At 36.2% G+C, this 21305-nt stretch overlaps 1 non-coding gene across 1 annotated transcript; it reads left to right on the top strand.

The window, feature by feature from the left end:
* Nucleotides 1–3041: 3041 nt before the first annotated feature.
* LOC127197791 (U6 spliceosomal RNA) lies at nt 3042–3144 on the top strand. The gene has a single exon (XR_007831757.1). It is a non-coding gene; the product is annotated as a U6 spliceosomal RNA (small nuclear RNA).
* Nucleotides 3145–21305: the final 18161 nt, after the last annotated feature.

Below are 21305 nucleotides of genomic sequence, written 5' to 3'. Positions count from 1 at the left end.
GTAATATAAATCATACAGCTTAGTTTCTTTTTAGAATCTAAAGTATTCTTCTTGGGGAAGCCACGTTGGCATTTTTTTTTTTTTTTTTTAGAAAAGCAAAACTCATTAGATGCAATAAGGGTTTTTATGAAATTACTGCTTATAAAAGAAAAAGAGATAGCTAAGCATTTTAAAGCATGAAGCTTCATCATAATATGATTGGGTTATTAAAAATAATAACAAGAGCTATTTTAAATTGGATGCTTTCTTGATTTCCATTTCTGATAATTGTTTGGGCATATAGCAAAGCTAGTGAATATATTAAAAATTTGATGAGGCTAAAGAAGATTATAAGTGTAACACTGAAACACAATTTCCACTGGAGACTTATCCAGGCAGAATATACCTTTTCTTTGTAAAATAATTTGAATAAGATATGCTTGAAAAAAACAGGTATTAAATATAGGTGCTAAGAATGAGAAAATCATAGAAGCCTTACTTATGCTTGTATATTTCCTTGAAAACTTCTGGCACTGAAACATCATTTTAAGTTATTCTCAATGATATAAAATATGTTAATACATGGAATACATGTAAAAGAATAAAAATTATATTGTAAAATTGATTTGGCTTATTTGTTTGATAATCAAGCAAAATTTCCCATTCTTTCTCAGAATTTTTAATGGCCAAATATTCCAGATATGGTCAATAGCCATTGGTCCCTCTTTAATCTGGGAGCCTGCTATAGGACTCTGAAGAAGCAGGTAAGTTGAGAAAAGGCACCCGAAGGGAAGACAACTGGGCAGGGATTAGTATAAAGATATCAAAATCCTGTTTCCTCTCTTTGTTATTTGTAAATTCTACAGAGAGCAAGAAATGGGATTGCTGTAGGGACATACAGAGGTCTGAAGAACAAGATAAAGAAAAGAGGCAAATTGCATAAAAGGACAACGTAGAAAATGTACAGCACACTTTGTTGGCATTACTAGTCTGAACCACTATATATCCAATTAGTGATGATCTGCACCTAGCTAGTATTTCCCTGTTCATAAAGCAGTTTTATATTATTACAGTACTCTTGATTACTCTATGAGTCCATGTCATTCACAAGCAAAGGTATTTAGAAAAGACTTTCAGTTCATAACCATCATGCATAAATATGGATGAATGGGATTCAAATCCAAGATAATATCTTCTCTATTTCTGCCTCTGTCACCTTTACTGTCATTTCTACTCCCCTCTGTTTTTATTACTTTCACCTTCTTTCCAGCCTTTTCCAACTGCTCCTCTCCTTCATCAGTTTTTAATTTTTTTTTCTTTATCTACCAATTAACCACTGTAAGTTTTCACAAATTACTCTGCTTGGTGCTATATACCCTTAAGAATTGTTTTCTAATTTTGACAAAGAAATCATACCAAATAAAAAATATTTGCCTTGAGGTATATAAATATATTTTGTCCTTCTGAGGAAAAAAATCTTAGCAATCTAGAAGCAAATCTATTAATCTCAAGCAATGGTATAGTGGTGAAAGAATTGGACCAGCTGATGTGTAGAGATTTTTGCTAAGACATTCTAATCAGTGGACACATGGTAGTGAAGTTAGCTTCCTAGGCTCAAGCCACTGGATTTAATAGTAACAATATAAAAACATACTTCAATATGACTGCCTGGCTCTAACTTCAGTGTTATGTGCATTGTGTGGTCAGAGCTAACCTAGAGGGCCTTCACTAGAGAAGCCTCACATCTGCCCTCAGGAAGTGGAGGAAATTGGATCTTTGCTGCACAACTTTCATAGGCTACTTATTTCACATGGCAGCTATCCTCATTTCCTGGAGCAAACTTTACAGCTTAATGTCCTCCACATAGGAAATCAGGCTGTACTGCCAGATAGTATTGAATTCTTCACATCATTTTGAAGAATCCAACTTGGGGCAGCCCTCAAGTTCTTCATATCAAAAGCACAAGTTGTAGGCCAAGGACCTAGCAAAATTGGTAAAATGCTTGCTTTGCAAACATAAAGTCAATTGTCAAAAACCCATGTACAATGTCTGGGCACAGAAACGCAGTAGTAATTCTATTGTTGGGAGGCAAAGTCTCGTGGAGTCATGGGCTTTGCGGGTCAGCCAGCCTAGCCTTATGGAAAAGCTCCTGGTCAATTCAGAGATTGTGTTCCAAAGGAGGTGGACAAAAGTCCTGCAGATGACACTTGAGGCTATCCCACATCTACCATACACACCTGTACATAGGCATAGCTACATAAAACACAAATTCAACTCTATCATATAAAGAAAGTCTGAAATTAAGGAGTTGTGCCTCCTTGGTTGGGGAAGCCAACTGATGCATGAATACAGCTCCCTTTCCCCAGCTCAGAGTGAGGCAAAGAAAAATAAGGAACACGGCAAAGGTACAGAACACCAATAGAATATAGATGGCCTACTTTAAGTCTGAAAAAGTACTCACATAATCATGACAGAGAAAATGGTGACATATGGGGCTATTGAGATATGGTCTGATTGAGCCTTTCTATGAGGCCCATACATACACACACACACACACACACACACACACACACACACACACACACACACACACAAAGTAGATCAATGTGTATAGCCAGAAATGATGCTTGGAAGAGTTAGTAATAACCGTGGGCCTGGGGAGCTGTGGCTTCAGACCCTGAGAACCCAGCTCTACTCACGCGTAATGCTAAGTTTATCATTCCAAAGGCTATTGTGCCCTCAGTCTGTCATATTCTGGAGATACCTCATGTTCTCTTTGTGCAACACCAGTTAATTAGCTTCTTCCTGACTTCGTCACATTGAATGATAATTAGTGATGATGTTTGTCCCATCCCCCACTGGAAATAGTATATAAAATGCTGCTCTTCTTAACCTTCCTTGACATAAGACATAGCTATACAGGACCTCCCAATTCCAAACTTATCTATATTCTTATATTTCCTGATATCCTGGTCCTCTCTATCAAGACACTGTCACTGAGAAATGACATGCTGGTCACAGTCACAGGGACCTAATCTGGTAAGTAGAAAAGACATCTTTAAGTGCTCGCTTTGCAGCACATATACTAAAATTGGAACGATACAGAGATTAGCATGGCCCCTGCGCAAGGATGACACGCAAATTTGTGAAGCATTCCATATTTTTTCACACATACTCTGGTGCCTCATATTTGACCATGTCCCCTGGAGGGGGAGACCTGGTGGCACTCAGAGGAAGGATAGCAGGTTACCAAGAAGAGACTTGATACCCTATGAGCATATACAGGGGGAGGAAATCCCCCTCAGTCACAGTCATAGGGCAGGGGAGTAAGGGGAAAAAGGGAGGGAGGGAAGAATGGGAGGATACAAGGGATGGGATAACCATTGAGATGCAACAAGAATAAATTAATAAAAAAAGGAAGAAATTTAGAATTATACATAAAAAAATACATCTTTAAGTGTCTATTTCTGGACAAGGTCTGAGGCATGTATGTATAAATGTATCTTACTCCTGAGTCTAGTGTAAGAAGGCTAACCTTGCACTTGCCTGATCAGTATGTTTCCTATATATTATAAAAAAGTAAATATGCTAACAGCCAGTTATTTATTCATAATGTCAGAATTTTAAAAATGTTCCCTATGATGGCTCATTAGGGAATGAGTATTTTCCATTATTTCTATCTATTACATTGTTTCAGTAATGCCACCTCCTGGACCCTAGGATTTGAGCCATATGATTATTCCACTAAGGTATTGTGTAAATAGTATCAATTCCTTCTTTGTATGAATTAAATGGTGGCTGAGGTTAAAAAATTTCCAGGGATGATAGAGTAAGTGTATGCTATAAATAGGATTCTGGGTCTGGTTGTCTTAGACCAGCGGTTCCTATCCTTTAAAATGCTGCAAACCCACTCCCACCCCAACACACACTTACACCATAAAACTATTTTCATTACTACTTCATAACTGTAATTTTGCTACTGTTATTCACTACCCTCCAAATATGTAGTGAATAACAGGTTGAGAACTGCTGTTTTAGACTATTCCATCTTGAAGTTACTGTATATTCTAGTTTGCTTCCTGTCGCTGTGATAAAAAAAAAAAATGGTGGGCTATGCATCAGTAAGAGGCCCTGCCTCCCAAGATAAGGTGGAGAGTGGAAGACATACCGTGCCCATCTATTCTTTCTGCCCCATATACATCCAAATGCAGGTGAAATGCAGTGGCACCCGCATTACCATGCATGTAACAGAAAGACAAATACAGACACACCACTCACCAAATATTAAAAATTACACAGTCAATTCTGCTGCTGGAAATTGGAGAAAATGTATTTAGAGAAAGGTTTTCACACATCAAAAAAATCTAAATCAAGGTCTAGCAGTTTCTGAGCTGACAGTAGAAATGTAAGACAAGGCCTGGGGTATTTCAGTTATAAAATGACGTATCCTAATGCTGGAGAGCTAATAATTGTGTGAGAATATAGCAGTTCTTTAGCAGTGGAAGACAGTTAAAGTAAACAAGATTAATTTCAGATTCCTCTCCTGGCTTACATCATCTGCCTTTTGCAATCATGTTTATAAAATACCAAAGTTTACCCTTTAGAAGTAACTGTACAGTTCAGAGAAGGGTTGTTATGTCATATGTGGTTATAACAGTATGCCATAGCAGTGATCTCATCACAACTTGAAGTTTCTGTAAACTGTTCATGAATTGTATTAGTATGGCCTGAGTCTTGGATTCTTTATTTTTGTTTCTCTAAAACCCATTATGCTGAGTATCTATGGAGATCCCCGATTTTGTTTTGCCTTCTTTTCTTTTCCTTTCTTTTCTTTTCTTTTCAACCATCACATTGTAATAGTTAGTGTCTCCTCTCTGTACAGATCCACATTTTGTAATATTTCTGTTCTTTTCAAATGCAGAATTTAATTCATTTAATTGTGGCTTTCAAAGAGCAGAAGTATTTATTATTAACGATGGCAATTTTACAAGTTTTGAGGTTTTCTATGATCATTCATATTTTATGTCTTATATGCCTAATCAAAAGTAACAAAGATTTTTTTCTGATATTTTATTTTGGATGTTTATAACCTTGGGGTTTGCATATGGGGCAATGTAACCTACCACTAATTCTTCATTACTCCTAGTGTGTTGAGATCTCCCTATCAGTCTCGATTTCTGATTCATTCACTGTACTTACGAAAACAACTGCTTATGAATCCTCAGATATAGTCACACATATATGGTGATTTTCAAATGATGAAACAATATAACATTTGTGGATGAAAACTTTGTCAATCCTGATAATTGCTGTGAATATATCATTGAATCTGGAGGAACAATACTCAATCATATTCACATCTGTTCACAAGATATAATAATATCTACTCATTTTTTTCTATAAATCTGTCATTTATTGTGGAATCAGGTTAGTATTTTAATCAGTAGAGCTTCATAGAATACTCAGGGCCTCAGCAGATAGGCGCAGGAATCTGAATATTGCTATTTACCAGCAATTACTTGTTTCTCTCCTGCCACTATGGGAGCTCAGATGATCAAACTCAGGTGACAAGGCTTTTTAGCGTGCATCATCGTTGTGCTCACCTTCTGAACATTATCACTTGCCACTGAGGCTGTAAAATATTTGCAGATGAGAATATTGTTGGGCAGATAAATTGGGAACATCTCTTCATTATCAATAATATGAGTGAGTTATTCAATATATTTCCTAAATACTTGTGAAAAGTTATCACCAAAGCCAACAGAGCATGGCCTTTGTGTAAAAGACTCTGTGGAAAAAAAATTTTTTTTTGCTTTCATACAACTTCCACTTCAGCTATACCATAAACATGAATGTGACCCTGATTATTTGGAAATATGTTTAGGAGTAGTTATTGTATCCTTCTTCCTTATAATATTTATGTTCATCTCTCCCACTTGTGCTAGATTAGCACCAAGGATTTGTTAAGTGTAGTGAATTTTTTTCAAAAGTCACCTTGTAGTTCTATTCTATTTTCTATTGTTTTTTAAATTTACTTTTGTTGACTTTTGCCCATATTTCCACACTTATACATGCTTTGAATTAGTTTGCAGAGTGGACAAAATGTACCACAGATAATAGAGAATGAAAGCTAACCATTATTTTTTTTTGTATTAATATTGTTGAGGACAAAAAAAAAAAATGAACAACAACATTTGAGGGTTCCCAGCACTCAGATATGTTAATGTTTGATTATATAGAACAATTATTTGTTTTAATTTGATGATAAAACATCATATATATGTGGAAAAAATTAATACTGTCTCCTCTAAGTATTATAAATATGAGTCAATCATAATACTATAATTCCAACTAAGATTTTTATTATAATTATTCTGATTAAGTCCCAATTGTAATCCCCTTCCTCTTATCTTCTTGTTCCCACCCTCCCTCCCTTTTCTCCCCCTGTTTCCCTCCCCTAGACCTCTGACAGGTGGGGTTTACCTGTGGACCACAGCCTATCAGCTCTCATCTGGATAGCCTGCATCCCTTTCCTCTGTGTTCCCACAGGACTGCTCTGCCAAGGGACAGTGATCAAATCACAGGCACCAGTTTGTGTCAGAGGCAGTACCCTGCCACTCCCTCTTCTCCGTGTGGAGAATGGGCTGTTCTTTGGCTACATCTGAACAGGGGGTCTAGCGTCTCTGCTTGCAATTTTCTTGGTTGGTGCATCAGTTTGTTCAGGCGCACTGAGTCCAGATCCACCATCCTTGATACTCTCCTTGTGGAGCTCGTGACTACCCTCCTCTCATTCCTTCTCCCCAATCTTTCATACCACTTTTACCTGGAGTCCAGCAGGGAGTCACAGCATCTGTTCCGATCCCCCGCTGGGTGGGGTCTCTCAGAGGACATCTATGTCGGGCTAATATCCATTTATAAATGAGTAAATACCATGCATGTCTTTCTGGGTTTCAGTATGATCATTTCTAGTTCCATCCATTTGCCTGAAAATTTCAAGATTTTCCTGTTTTTGACACCTTGTGTAAATGTACCTTAGTTTCTTTATCTATTCTTCGGTCGAGGGGCATCTAGGTTGTTTCTAGATTCTGACTATTACAAATAAGGCTACTATGGACATAGTTGAGCTGGTAGTAGTGCAAATTTGTACAATCATGTTGAGAATCAATCTGGTGCTTTCTCAGAAATTTGGGAATAGTACTACCTCAAGACCCAACGATACTGCTCCTGGATATATACCTGAAAGATGCTCCAACATACAACAAGGACATTTACCCAATTAAAATCTTAAAGAGACTGTTTACAAATATAAAAGTTGCATGAAGGTTGATTTTCTGTGATTGTGGATGTTTACTAGGGATATAGTCATGGTCATTTATTTCTGGGGATTATTTTCACACTACAAAGTTTACAGCATATTTCAATTTCACTTAATACATCACAAATTCTAAGTTACTACCTCTCCTTTGATAGTTTCATTGTTCTTAACACATGTGAGATATTTCCTGAGTTCTGAGTGAGTTGGTGATAGCTCATGGTTATTAGGTTCTGCGTCACTCATTCAGTTTACAGAGAACACGTTGGTCATTTCCGTTGCTCCTACTAATGGCTGTATTACACTCTGAAATACACCTTTGTTTGCTGAGTGTTACATACTCATTTCAGGAGGGTGCTCTGTGCCAGAATTGGAAATGATTTTGATTCCTGCCTTGCAGATTTTATTTTACATTAAAAATATATAGGCATTTGTATTCATGCTCCTTTCTTTGTAATTTTTCCAATATAAAGATTTTTAGAATTTTTATCTTCGCCATTAACATTTTCCGAAACAGCTTAAATATGATCAGTATTGGTCTCTGGCTTCCCTGAGTCTGTGTCGCTTGTTTCTCTTTTGTATTATCTAGGTGCACCTATAGTTTCTCATTTTTAAAAAATATGTTATTGATATTTATTGAAATATTTTTTCACCAGAATCTGTCCTTTACCCATGGAAAATTTCTGCTAGATTAAAATATTTTCACAGTCTCCAAGGCCACCATTTTTTTCCATGTTGCACCATACTTCAAATTATTAGCTTCTCTTGTTTTCTTTTGAAATTTCTTTTGAAGTTCACTAATTAATTGTTTCATGACTATCATAATCTTACTTAATCTACCAAAGTTCTCATTGTTCATATTACATATTCTTAAGTATGTGTTTCATTCAAATATATTCTAAATTCTATTTTTTTAAAATGCTTGGCAAGTATTTATCTACTTGAGAGATATTTATACCTGTTTTAAAGTATAAAGTGTTTTAAAATTTTAAATATATTTTAATTTAAATAAAATTTGATATTCCAAATTATTTCAATTATTTTAATAGTGTCTGGTGATAGTATTTTTGATAATGTGGATTTCTTACACTCCTAGAACATTTTATTGCATGTTATATATAGTTATATTGCTTTAAAGAGTTGTGAGCATATACAGGGGGAGGTAATCCCCCTCAGAAACAGTCATAGGGGAGGGGAATAATGGGAAAATGGGGGGGGGAGGGAAGAATGGGAGGGATAAACATTGAGATGTAACAAGAATAAATTAATAAAAAAATTAAAAAAAAGAGTTGTGCTATAGGTCCTAGCTATCCTTTAAAATAATCTTTATATCATGCCTATGAATGATTTGCTTGTTGGTGTGTGCCTGGTGCCTGATGGAGAATCAGATCCTCTGTAAGGAGTTGGGGGTGGTTGTGAGCAGCCATGTGAATGCTGGGAATCAAACCCTTCAGGAGCACATGCTTTTTAATTACTGATATACACCACTAGCCCCAACCTTGCAATCACTGGAGACTTATTTCCAAGATTCTTTTCAGTGAAAGTTTTTTTCTTTTAAGTTTTTATTTATTTATTTATTTTACATATACATTTATCTTGTTACACATAAACACAATAAACTACATAGAGCAAGATGAAACAATTAGGAATTATAAGTCTGTTATATTGATAATTTGAAAACCTTATGTAATTTTATTCCAGTTATGTTGTTACTACTATAAAACATGATGTTTTTTGGGCTACTAGGGAGAACTATCACACTGAGTGAGCTGCCTTCATTTCGCTACTTAGAACTGTGAACTTCAGCGTAGTTCATTCTAATAATCTCTGATGGTTAGTTTTGTGTTTCTTTCTTTCTTTTTTGTTTTTGTTTGTTTGTTTGCTTGTTTGAGACAGAGTTTTCCTGTGTAGCCTTGGATGTCCTAGACTTCCTGTGTAGACCAGGCTGCCCTTGAACTCACAGAAATCTGCCTGCCTCTGCCACGCTGAGTGCTGGGATTAAAGGCATGCACTACCAAGACTGGCTTTATGTTTATTTTTTTAATTATTTTATCCAAACACTGCACTTTGAGTTAAATAGAAATTTGGTTCAAAAACTCAAAGACAGCCTGGAGAGATAGTTCAGCGCTTAAGAAAAATTACCTCTCTTTCACAGGACCTGAGCTCAGGCAGGCCATAACTGCCTCAACTCCAGACCCAGGAGATCTGAGACCCTCTTCTGGATTCCATGGGTACTTATATACATGCGTGCTCACACACACACACACACACACACACACACACACACACGCACAGAAATAAAAATAAAACAACTATTCTTAAAACAGTAAAGAAAAGTCTCTTGGACAGGTAAAGGCTATTCTCAGCATGGTTCTTTTCTTTCTCATTTTGAGCATCTTAACTTCTGGCCCTCCTAATTTTACACATTTTAACATCCTTTCCCGCCATTGTGAAAACACAATAAACTTCTTTTTGGAAACTTCCCCCTGCTCAGTCCTCAATACTATGAGCAAATATGAACATCATTAAAGGGATTTTAAATTTAGAAGGTATAGACTCTAATCATTCAAAGGGTGAGAGAGATACTCAGGAGATTTTGAAGCCATGAAAATTGTTCTTTTACTGCAGTTTCCTATCTCTGCTGGATCTTTCTGAAAAAACACCAAGTTTTAATACATTCTCTGATTTGAAGTAGCAGCTACTATAAGTACTTCTGGCTGCTGCTAACTCTCACTTTAAGTTTTTTTTATCAATACCTACATCAGGCCATCTGCTTGGCATGCGTAAGGCAGATTAGAAGAGGAAAATGTAACATCTGAATTAGTTTTTTGTATCCTTGCATTCTCAATGATAATGCAAATTAACTTATAAATGTTGGCAGCATTTGTAGCCATTCAGGCTGGTTCATTAAATTGCTTGGGGGCAATTTGAGAATGCTGAATATTGTAATACATAAATATGATTAGCTTAACCAAATAACCTCATTAATGGAACAAAATCAGCATTAGGAGGGCACAGTCTATGTAAGGACTCTCTTCTGTCTTAGAAATTCTAACAATTTATACATGTAAAATTCATATCATCTTTCTGCACATGAATTTTTAGGTTTCCAGGAAAAAAGATATGTTGTTACTTCTGCTATGTATGAATTACAGCATTTCACTTTTTGTACATTTGACACATGACTTTTGACTTTCTCCAGCATGAAAATTACATAGAATGAAACAATGGAGGGCTCAATTTGTGGTCTTTGTCCAATCCAGGGAGTTTGAATGAGTCTTGGTTTTTCTCAACATATTTTTATCTTCAATATGGAATGAAAATAAGTTATAATTATAAGATTTTCATAAAAAACTATACACATACACACATACATATGCATATATGTATATATATTATATACGTATATGTATTACAGGTTGATATCAAGAGTGAGGGAGTACGAAGTAGACCTCAAATGAAAATTGCTCTACTTTTTCATTCATTCTTCTTTCCTATCTCTTTCTGGTCTCCCTGAATTTGAATAACACCACTCTAAGTATGTTCTCTGATTTGAAGTACCAGCTATGCTAAATTCTTCAAGATATTACTAACTCTCACCCTAAGCCTTCCTCATCAGATGGGATGACCAAATTGTTATCCTGTCTGGGTGGAAATTGGGCTAGGGATATTTTACCCTGCCTCTAATATGCCTTGATTTGAAAAGACCACCATAAGCTGACAGGTCACTGTGTATCATTTCTTGAGAGAAGAGTAAAATTCACAGCCTAATGTAAATATAATTAACAGTTTTAAGAGACAATTTCCATAGTGTGGAGAATGGAAAGATAATAGATGAGGAAATAGTGCAAGGGATAATTAACATCAAACATCTTCTGAAAAAAAATTGGAATCCTACTACTCTAAAGCCTTCCATGTATAAAGCAAGGGAGTAAAGAGAATTTAACATACATACACACACACATGGAGGAGAATTATACACACACACACACACACACGTCTCTCTCTATGTGTGTGTATATATACATATACACACACATATATTATATATATATGGAGAGAGAGAGAGAGAGAGAGAGAGAGAGAGAGAGAGAGAGAGAGAGAGAGAGAAGAGAAGAGGGAGAATGAATAAGAATTTAGAGTTATCCTATAACAAGCATCAATTTCCTTACTAGACATCCCAGGCTAAGGGAAAGCTCAGTACCTGAAATGAATTAATTTTTTTTTGAGTTGTTGGCCAGTGAGGTCTCATAAATCCAAACATTATAGGCTATCGTCCGTGCTATTGGTTGCCATCCAAACTTGAACAATAAGACCTTATTGCTGAGTTCACCACATAGTTAAGTCCTCAAGCATGGAGCTCTCAAGGTCGTATGTACCTGGAAGCTTCATCTGTACTGAATAGCTGTTAACGTGCTTGACAATGTTATGCACTTTGCCAGTGGATAACTGTAGTGATCACTCTTTTAGCTGTAAACCTGAGAGCTGCCAAGATATACACACTCATAGAATAGGAACACAAATGCCATGGAAGCAATCAACCACACTTTAGCTGGATGCAAGTTTCCCTCCAGAAGAAAAAAACCACACCTGACACCATAACTGAGCCAACACCTGGTGGCTAAACATGTCATGGACCCTAGGACAGAACATAATATTATTATTTTACTAAAGGTACCTAGTACTGAATTGATTTCTAAGTCACATATCATTATTCAATAGACTAATATGTCCTCAACCATCATAGAAAGAACTTTGATATGCAGTAGATGCCAATGAACACAAAGATCCATAACTGAGAAAGAATAGAATATAATAGAGAACTGGCAGTCCAAAATGGTACATCTATATCATCCACCCTTACCCTGAGACTCAGAGATCACAGAGATGTGCATGTGTATGAGCAGGTGACTGTCAACAGCCAGGGGAGGTAGATTACTCCCATGGAACAATTTCAGAAACCAGCAGCAGCATTGCACATATGAATGAGCGGTGGTTGGGACAGCTTTAACAGAACTCATGAGTGTTCAAGCCAGATCAAATCAGACAATGGATGTGAAAGGTGGGCATGAAGTCCCACTTCTAGATCTGAGCTGTTGGCATTAGTGACTGCTGAGAAGGAGGGCTTCCAGTGCAAAGTTATACATCCGGGAACATAAGAAGCAAAAGTTGGCTTAATGGAATAGAGCAGAGAAGAGAAAGTTGGGTGGATAGGGCTGGAGAAATGGATCTGGGAGAATATTGAAGAAAATAGGACCAAAACACATTGTATAGTTTTCGCAAACAATTAACAAGCACACAGAAAAATTGAAAGTGGAGTTTTTAAGGCACTACCTTGCTTTTCTACTGCTCATCATTCAGGGAACACAATTAATAATGATTCAAGAAGCACACTTCATTATATAGCGTAGCCTGCCTGTACATAGCACAGGAGCATCGCAATAACAGAAAAGCAGGGACACATTCTTGGAGCAAGGGAACATGAGTTCATTCTCACAGTTTTGTCGGTTTTCATTTATTATTGTGTTTTCTTGCTCTAAATGCTTCTTGTCTATCTACTTAGAACCTGTGGTGAATAATTTAAGTGCATATGTTTCCTCTCCATAATCTATATACAACTAAGCCAAATTGTTCAACCTGTCAGTGCTACTCAGTAAAAGGCAGTCAACATAACAAAGCGACAGCCTACAGACTGGGAAAAGATCTTCACCAACCCTACATCTGACAAAGGGCTAATATCCAAAATATATAAAGAGCTCAAGAAATTAAACACCACCAAACCAAATAACACAATTGAGAAATGGGGCTCAGAACTAAACAGAGAAATCTCAACAGAAGAATATCAAATGGCTGAGAAACACTTAAAGAAATGCTCAACCTCCTTAGTCATCAGGGAAATGCAAATCAAAACAACTCTGAGATTCCATCTTACACCCATCAGAATGGGTAAGATCAAAAATTCAAGTGACACCACATGCTGGTGAGGATATGGAGGGAGAGGAACACTCCTTCATTGCTGGTGGGAATGCAAACTAGTATAACCACTTTAGAAATCCATCTGGCACTATCTCAGAAAACTGGGAATAGGGCTTCCTCAAGACCCAGCTATTCCACTCCTTGGAATATACCCAGAAGATGCTCCAGCACACAACAAGAACATTTGCTCAACCATGTTCATAGCAGCCTGGAACCTGGAAACAGCCTAAGTGTTCCTCAGTAGAAGAATAGATAAAGAAACTGTGCTACATTTACACTATGGAATACTACTCAGCTATTAAAAACAAGGAATTCCCAAAATTTGTGGATGAATGGTAAAAGGTATACTTATTTCTTATATGGTATATCACTCATTGCATCAACAATATATAGAACTTTTACATATTCACATGATTCTAATTCTTAAACTTTTATTAAGAAAACCAAACATGTAACTTTGAATTGAAAGTACACTAATATAGAATGCATAATAATATAGTAACCCCAGTGTCTTTATTCTTCCTTTTCAAATTTCCTTTGCTACCTTCTATATATTTATCGATTTTATAATCACCTTCTCAAAATCTGTACATATTTTAATCTGTAAGTCACCAGAAATCATAAGCATTCTTTTCATCAAAGGGAAAGGAATATTAAAAATCAGTCAATTTTATAAACACAACTGTTAATTATTGTCCTTTACAAGATGTCATGGTAGGCAAAAGGTAAATTTAAATGAAATGAGAAAATCTCCCTGCTCTCCCAAACTTTAAGTATAATAAGGACAAGAAAACGTAAAGTAGTGACTGGTTTAGGGGCATTTTCAGCGGCTGCTTCTGGATTCTCTGTCGTTCCCTGCGTTACATGTCATAATTATCTTTACAGTCACAGACAGCTCAGCATATCTTCCTTCCAAATTATTTTCTATCAAATTACAGTGTGTGATGAAGGTACACATATGATGCTTATTTTTGAAAAAAATAGACATGTCACTTGCATGTGCTACCTCTCATTGCTGGATTTGGAAAGAGATCATCTTCTTAGAAATCTGTAGTGAGCATCAAAGACAAGAAAGCAGACTCAATTCCCTGGAAAAGGCAGCAGAGGGGGTGTTCAGAGAAGTATATAACAGGGATAGTACAAGGGAGGAGATGTCCCTGAAGTGCTGGGTGACATTATCATTACTGCATTTATATCAAAGATACTGGAATGCGATGTTTGACACCATCTCTTCCTGAGCCTTCCTATGCCTTTGGGTTGGGACTAGTAATAGAAGCTTTTCAGAGATAGCTACATGATATAATTCATGACCAATTCACAGCAACGGTGTAGGGCTGGATGTGTTAAGGAAAGAAACCTAGTGCTATTGCTAGTATTGGCTACGATAACATTTCGGAAGAATATACATAATTAATTTGAATTCTAAGCTGGACACAGAAACAAGATGCAAGTAAACACATATATGAAATACATTCACAGACATTGAGTTCATCCCTGTATTTCAAAGCTACCACAGTGTTAAATATGAATTATTTTTATGCACATTGCACAGAGTGATATAACAGGACTGAGAAGGTCAAGAAAATCTTTTTTTCAATTAATGCATAGTAGGAAGCAGAAGAATAAATCAAACATAAAAACTGCAATCACACATTTTTTTGCATAGGTAACTAAATAGGACTTTTGTTTCTTTGCTGTATTTTTACCAACAATAAGCAATGACTTGTATAGACTGTGATGTCAGTGCACCTGCAAAGCCAGAAGCTGAGCTTTACTTTGCTCATGATCTAAAATGACTCAATTTGTTCTCATTGTGTAGTTTTACAGCTTGTAACTGAGGAGCTGGTGCAAAGAACTCAAGAGCTGTTACCATGAATTTAGTTGGGGGGAAAGAATCTTGTCTTTTGGCTAGAAGATCTAGAGAATTGCAATCCAGAAATCATGTGTAGACTGCTATTAGGCTCTTAAATAGCCATATGAGAAAACAGAATTTTTAAAAAGACATTTTTTTTTTATGAAAAAAAAAAAAAAAACATGTTCTGTATTATTAAGAGACTGGTGCTTTTTTGAGGGAGGGCTTTCTTTGTCAGTACAGAGTCACAACAAATTTGGTGACATTTTTTTTTTATTATTAATTTATTCTTGTTACATCTCAATTTTTATCCCATCCCTTGTATCCTCCCATTCCTCCCCCCCCCCCATTTTCCCATTATTCCCCTCCCCTATGACTGTTCCTGAGGGGGATTACATCCCCCTATATATTCTCATAGGGTATCAAGTCTCTTCTTGGCTACTTGCTGTCCTTCCTCTGAGTGCCACCAGGTCTCCCCCTCCAGGGGAAATGGTCAAATGTGAGGCACCAGAGTACGTGAGAAAGTCGTATCACACTCTCCACTCAACTGTGGAGAATATCCTGACCATTGGCTAGATCTGGGAAGGGGTTTAAAGTTTACCTCCTGTATTGTCCTTGGCTGGTGCCTTAGTTTGAGCGGGACCCCTGGGCCCAAATCTGCCTATCATATTGTTGGTGACATTTTTAAAAATCAAAGGAAAGAAGTAGAATTGAGAGGTAGATTTGAGAATCTAGGACACATGATATTTGACTTAGTTTCCCACTAATATCCTACATCACCAGCAGTGTTTTGATGTCACCACTGGTGCACTGGTAACAAACCTGCTCTATTCATGCTCTAAGCACAGAGCGTGCTAATATAGGGAAGAAAGTACTCTAGAAAAAATAAACTACATAGAATCTATTATTTGTGTACTAATTATCTCTGACCTGCATATGAGTTAGGCAAGTTCCGCATTGCTTTCTCTTGGAGGCCTTTATTTGGGACTCATTCTCACTTCAGTATATTCTACTACTATTTTTATTACCTGGAAATCACTCTGAGAATGCCTGGAGGAGTAATCAGTTTCATGATGAATTATTTCTTTCTACAACAAGGGAGCATAATTACTTGCTCACATGTCCAATTTTGTAATTTGACTTCTAAACACAAATATTATTTCACAAAAAAACTACCTGTGTCATGTCTGCATAATTAGAGGAGCATAAATATAGTTGGTGGTTGCTTGGTTCACTGCATTTTGAAGTAAACACATATCATTACTTTACAATAAAATATGTAAAGACAATAATTGCATAGACACATTTGAGAACATTATTACTCAGCAAGTATATTCTTTCCTCAGGGTCCTTTCTATATGGAGAGTTTATTAGACACATGGTAAATGTGCTAATGTCAATATCAGCCTTTAAAGTGTACCAGCTTTTGACATCAAGAAAATGGAGTTTTCTTACCTTTGTATCTTACATTGAGTTGCGTATATGAAGTGCCAGCAGTGGTGGTGATTATCATTATAGTTCATTACTTACAATATTTATGTGAATTTTTGCCTTATAATTACAAAAAATCAAGCATGACTTTACATCTCAATTCACTCTAACAAAAACTATTGTCCTGTCACTTGCCCTTGTATCTTGAGCTAACAAAAGTAAGTTTGGGTGAATCAGAAAACGTTAAGTGATAGTTAGAAAGCCAAGTCAAATGAGGTTTTAGCTTATTTAGCTTTATGTAGAATTTGATTTGCTACTGCCTAAATGGTACAGTAAACTCTAATTTCCTCAGTGTACTAAACACATATTCTTTCCTATTGTTGTGGGTTGAATAGGAAATGTCTTCCAGGTGCTCCCATGTTTGAAGGGTTGTGTATATCTGATGGGATTGTATAGTACAATGCAATCCTACTTCCTTTCTGCTTCTTCCTGAGTGAGGATATACAAAAAAGCATCTGTGTGTGATGCACTGAAGAGAACTGGAGGGGTAAAGGCACTTGAGATTTTTGGAGTTCAGTTGATTACACAATGATCCCCAACGTGCTGGAGAAGAAGCTAAAACTTTGGTGGATTTTTCTCTTGCTTTGTTCCAAGTGATGCCCTGATTCTTCTTTTTATGGCCAGGGGCGTTTACTCTATGACATTCTATGTTAAAAGTGAATGAGCTATTTCTGAACTTATAGACGTATATAGTTAAGAGGTTTTGTAATTTAAATTGTTGAAAATGCTAGACTATATGGAAAATTGTGGTGTTGAAATGAATGCTTTTAGCTTAAAGATGGTCATGAACCTATGGGTACAAGGGTGGTTGCTATACTCTAAATATGGTATGTGCTTGGATATAAAGTTTACAATGGGTTAGTTGTGATAATAAATGTTGTCAATTTGACAGAATATAAAATGACCTGGTAAGTGGACCTCTTAGCATGCCTGAGAGAATTATTTTACTCCATTCATTGATGTAGGAAGACCCACCGAAGTAGTGAGCAGGGTCATTCCCTGAGCAGGGGACTCTGGACCAGATAAAACAGACAACACTAACTAAGATTTAGATGGTTGTAGTGCTTTAAATAAGAATGTCCCCAATGGCTCATATAGTTGGAAACTCCTTGATAGGACTAGAAGGATTAAGAGGTGTGGCTCTCTTTGATGAAGTGAGTCACTGTGGGTGGGCACTGAGGTTTCAAAGGCCCATGTCAGGTCTAGTGTTCCTCTCTCTTTCTCTTAGCATATGGATCAGAATGCAGTTCTCAGCTATTCATTCAGCACCATGTATGTTTGCATTTGCCCCCAATTAAATGCTTTCTTTCATAAGAGTTGTCTTGGTCATGATGTCTTTCACAATGGCTCAGACAGAGTTCATTAATTTCCCTGTTCCTGACTATAGATACAATGTAACCAGTTGCTTCAATCTCAGGCAGCCTTCATTCACTTGCCAAAATGGACTATACCCTTGATTCTAAGACTATAAGACACTTAAGTTGCTTTTGAGAGAATATTTTTGTCACAGCAACAGAAAAAGAACCTATGATAATCATCTATGGTTCAGGACTGCTTACAATAGCCAAGACTGGAAAAATTTTAAATATTCCTCAAAAGATAAGTAAATAATAAAATATGGGACATATTCTAATATCACAGGGATGTCTCAGAAATAAAATAGAACAAACTCCTATCATATACAACAATATTGGAGACCATCGTATTGCACTGAAGTCAAGAATAGTAAGACAGGTAACACTTGGCCTCAGCCATCTGTGATTGTTGAAATAATTAATCTCACAGAACCTGTAATGAAAATGGGCTGTCAAAAGCTGGTGACTTTGTAAGGCATGAAGAGATGTGACAAGTTTAGCCAATAAGAACTAAGCTATAGTTAGATAAAATAGCATTATGTTCTAGTAGAAGGAATTTTTAATATATTTACCATAAGATATTGATAAGTCATCAACATTATGGAAACAATTGCCCTCACTGAAATGTAATAGTGAATACATTTCAGAAATGCCACATGGTACTGTGATGTATCTACTTATTTACAATACTGTTTAAAAATAATTTTACATTTAAAATACATCATTTTAAAAAAAGACTGATGTGGAAGAGATAGACATCTACTTAATTCTCACTTTAATGCCTAGCATACCTTGTTATCTCACATATTCCATAATATAGGAACAAAATATCTTATTAATATCATTTCCTCTGAAAGCCACTACCGTGCTCTCTGTCTCTGTCTGTCTGTCTGTCTGCCTGTCTGTCTGTCTGTCTGTCTCTCTCTCTCTCTCTCTCTCTCTCTCTCTCTCTCTCTCTCTCTCTCTCTCTCTTTCTCTCTCTCTCTCTCTCTCTCTCTTTCTCTCTCTCTCTCTTTCTCTCTTGCTTGCTCTCTCTGTCTGTCTCTTCTTCTGTCTCTCTGTCTCTCCTCTCTCTGTATCATATCTCTCTCTTCCTCTCTCTCTCTCTGTCTCTCTTTCTATCTGTCTCTCTCTCTCTTTCCAGATAAAACAAACTTAGACCAAGCACAGACCATTTTATCATACCAAAAAGTAGGATCAATCCATAAATAGCAATACTGTGTGTGAAGACAGAGGACTATTATGAGAGGTTTTTGTTGATGTAAGAGTTAAAAATAATATGAAATAGACATGACATTGATAATAGATGAAGCCATAATATTATTTTTAAGTGGTCACTTCTGAGAAGGATAAGAAATAATTAATTGCTTATATTGCAGTATGTGGATAGTTGTAAAAGTAAAAGCAATGTCTTCAATATGTAATCTGTCCCCCAGAATTACCACATTACTTACTTTAGGACATTTTCTTTTTAAGTCAATCATTACAAACAATAAGTCTAGAAGAGCACATTGATTTTCATTTTGGTTACTCTCGTTAATATGGGAGAGAAACTTTCAGCTCTGTATTCTGAACTTGCTTAATTTTACATAACAACAGGTTTAATCCAAGATACTCCACATTGAAGAAAAATTTTCAGTGCTTTGATTCATTATCCACTCATATTTCTACTTGAGAAAAAAATCACAGATTTTGTGTGTATATGCTCTCTCTCTCTCTCTCTCTCTCTCTCTCTCTCTCTCTCTCTCTCTCTCTCTCTTTCTCTCTCTCTCTCTCTGTGTGTGTGCATGTCTTTGTGGTCATAATGACAAATTCAGAAGATGTCAAACTAAATCTTAATTTCAAGTTCTCACAATATATTTTCAGCTTGCTAATAAGTTTTGTGTCTGCTCACACTTACGTGTTTCACATATTTCACAAACATTTTAACTATCTTTCTGAGCCATTTCAAATGATACTGGACTCTCCATTGACCTCCGTGATATTAATAAGGCCATCCAAGGTCATGTAAATACCCCACTCCATATTGTAGATATTTTCAGGGACCTGTGGTACCTGTACTACATACCTGTATCTATTTCATATATGCATTCGTCTCTCCCATTCTATATCTTTCCTGGTTGTACTTTACCAATTGCTCTGATGTGAGTCAGTCCTTCAAAGAGACTTTTCCCCGAGTGATTCTAAAGTCTGTCAAATTGATAATCAATATTGATATCAATCAACCAGTCACAGACTTTATGAACTCTGGTAAATCAATTGTGATTTGAGTTTCAGGTCTCAAGTCACTATTCATATGATTTATTCATTCACTCTAAGTTACTGTTACATCTAATGTTTGATGTAGAAGATTTTAATACTTGGACAAAATAGAAAACTGTACTTGATAACTGTGCATGTGTGCTCATTTGGGCTACAACCTGCAAGTGCAAAATTATCATGGTTGTAGTAGGAAAGCACTTATCATTGGCCCTTCTCAAAGACTGTTTGGCTTTAACACATATATTTATATGATACTATTTGACAGATACAATTAGCCAATATTATAGATAAGGGAAGATGGTTCATTTACAGTTCCCTACCACTACACAAATAATTTCATGTCATTCACATAAGTGCAATTGAATGCAAAGTTCACTAAGATGACGTCAAACACTAGAAAGAGATCAAGAATCTTACACAGTGTTTACTCACCTAATGTTTTTCCTTGTCTCCATATATGGCCTCTCCTTCTCAGCATGGACTTATTCTTCCTCTAGTTGAACATTTTTAGTTCTTCCCTGTAGTTTAGCACACTGTACTTGTTTACTTTTCTTTGACATGAGAGAAAAGCATTAACTTTGATTTTTCTCACTTAACTCCAATAAATTCCAGGCATTAACTTGTAGAAAACCCCACTTTTAAGCTATGATGATGCTGATTTTGTATTTCAGGATAGCATGTGTTTTGTAAAGATGTGTTCACTTTGAGTGGCTATTCTATAGCCCCATTTTCATGTAAATTTTTCAAAAGGCAAAGATATTGATGAATTTGTATATTATTTAACACTCTGGTTTGGTAATACTGAGGACATATTATAAATGCTGAGAAGTGTATTTTACAGTTCCTTCCTCTCTACTAGGCTACACAGTAACTTACCTACTGTGATCAAATGTTACCGCCTCAGTTTTGACAAACAGAAAACCAATTTTGTTGCTGGGCTTTTCATCTATTTTTTTGAAGACGGGTTTCAAACATCTCACCTGACATTGACTTTCAAAAGCTTGTCCCTCTCCTATTTGCTGTGAGTGTCACAAATTTTAAATCCTTCTTATATTACAAAATTATGTCCTTGTAGATT

Source organism: Acomys russatus, chromosome 1, assembly GCF_903995435.1.
Source record: "Acomys russatus chromosome 1, mAcoRus1.1, whole genome shotgun sequence".
Lineage (NCBI taxonomy): Eukaryota > Metazoa > Chordata > Mammalia > Rodentia > Muridae > Acomys > Acomys russatus.
The sequence above is the reverse complement of the archived record's forward strand: the minus strand, read 5'-3'. Positions and strand labels throughout refer to the sequence as shown.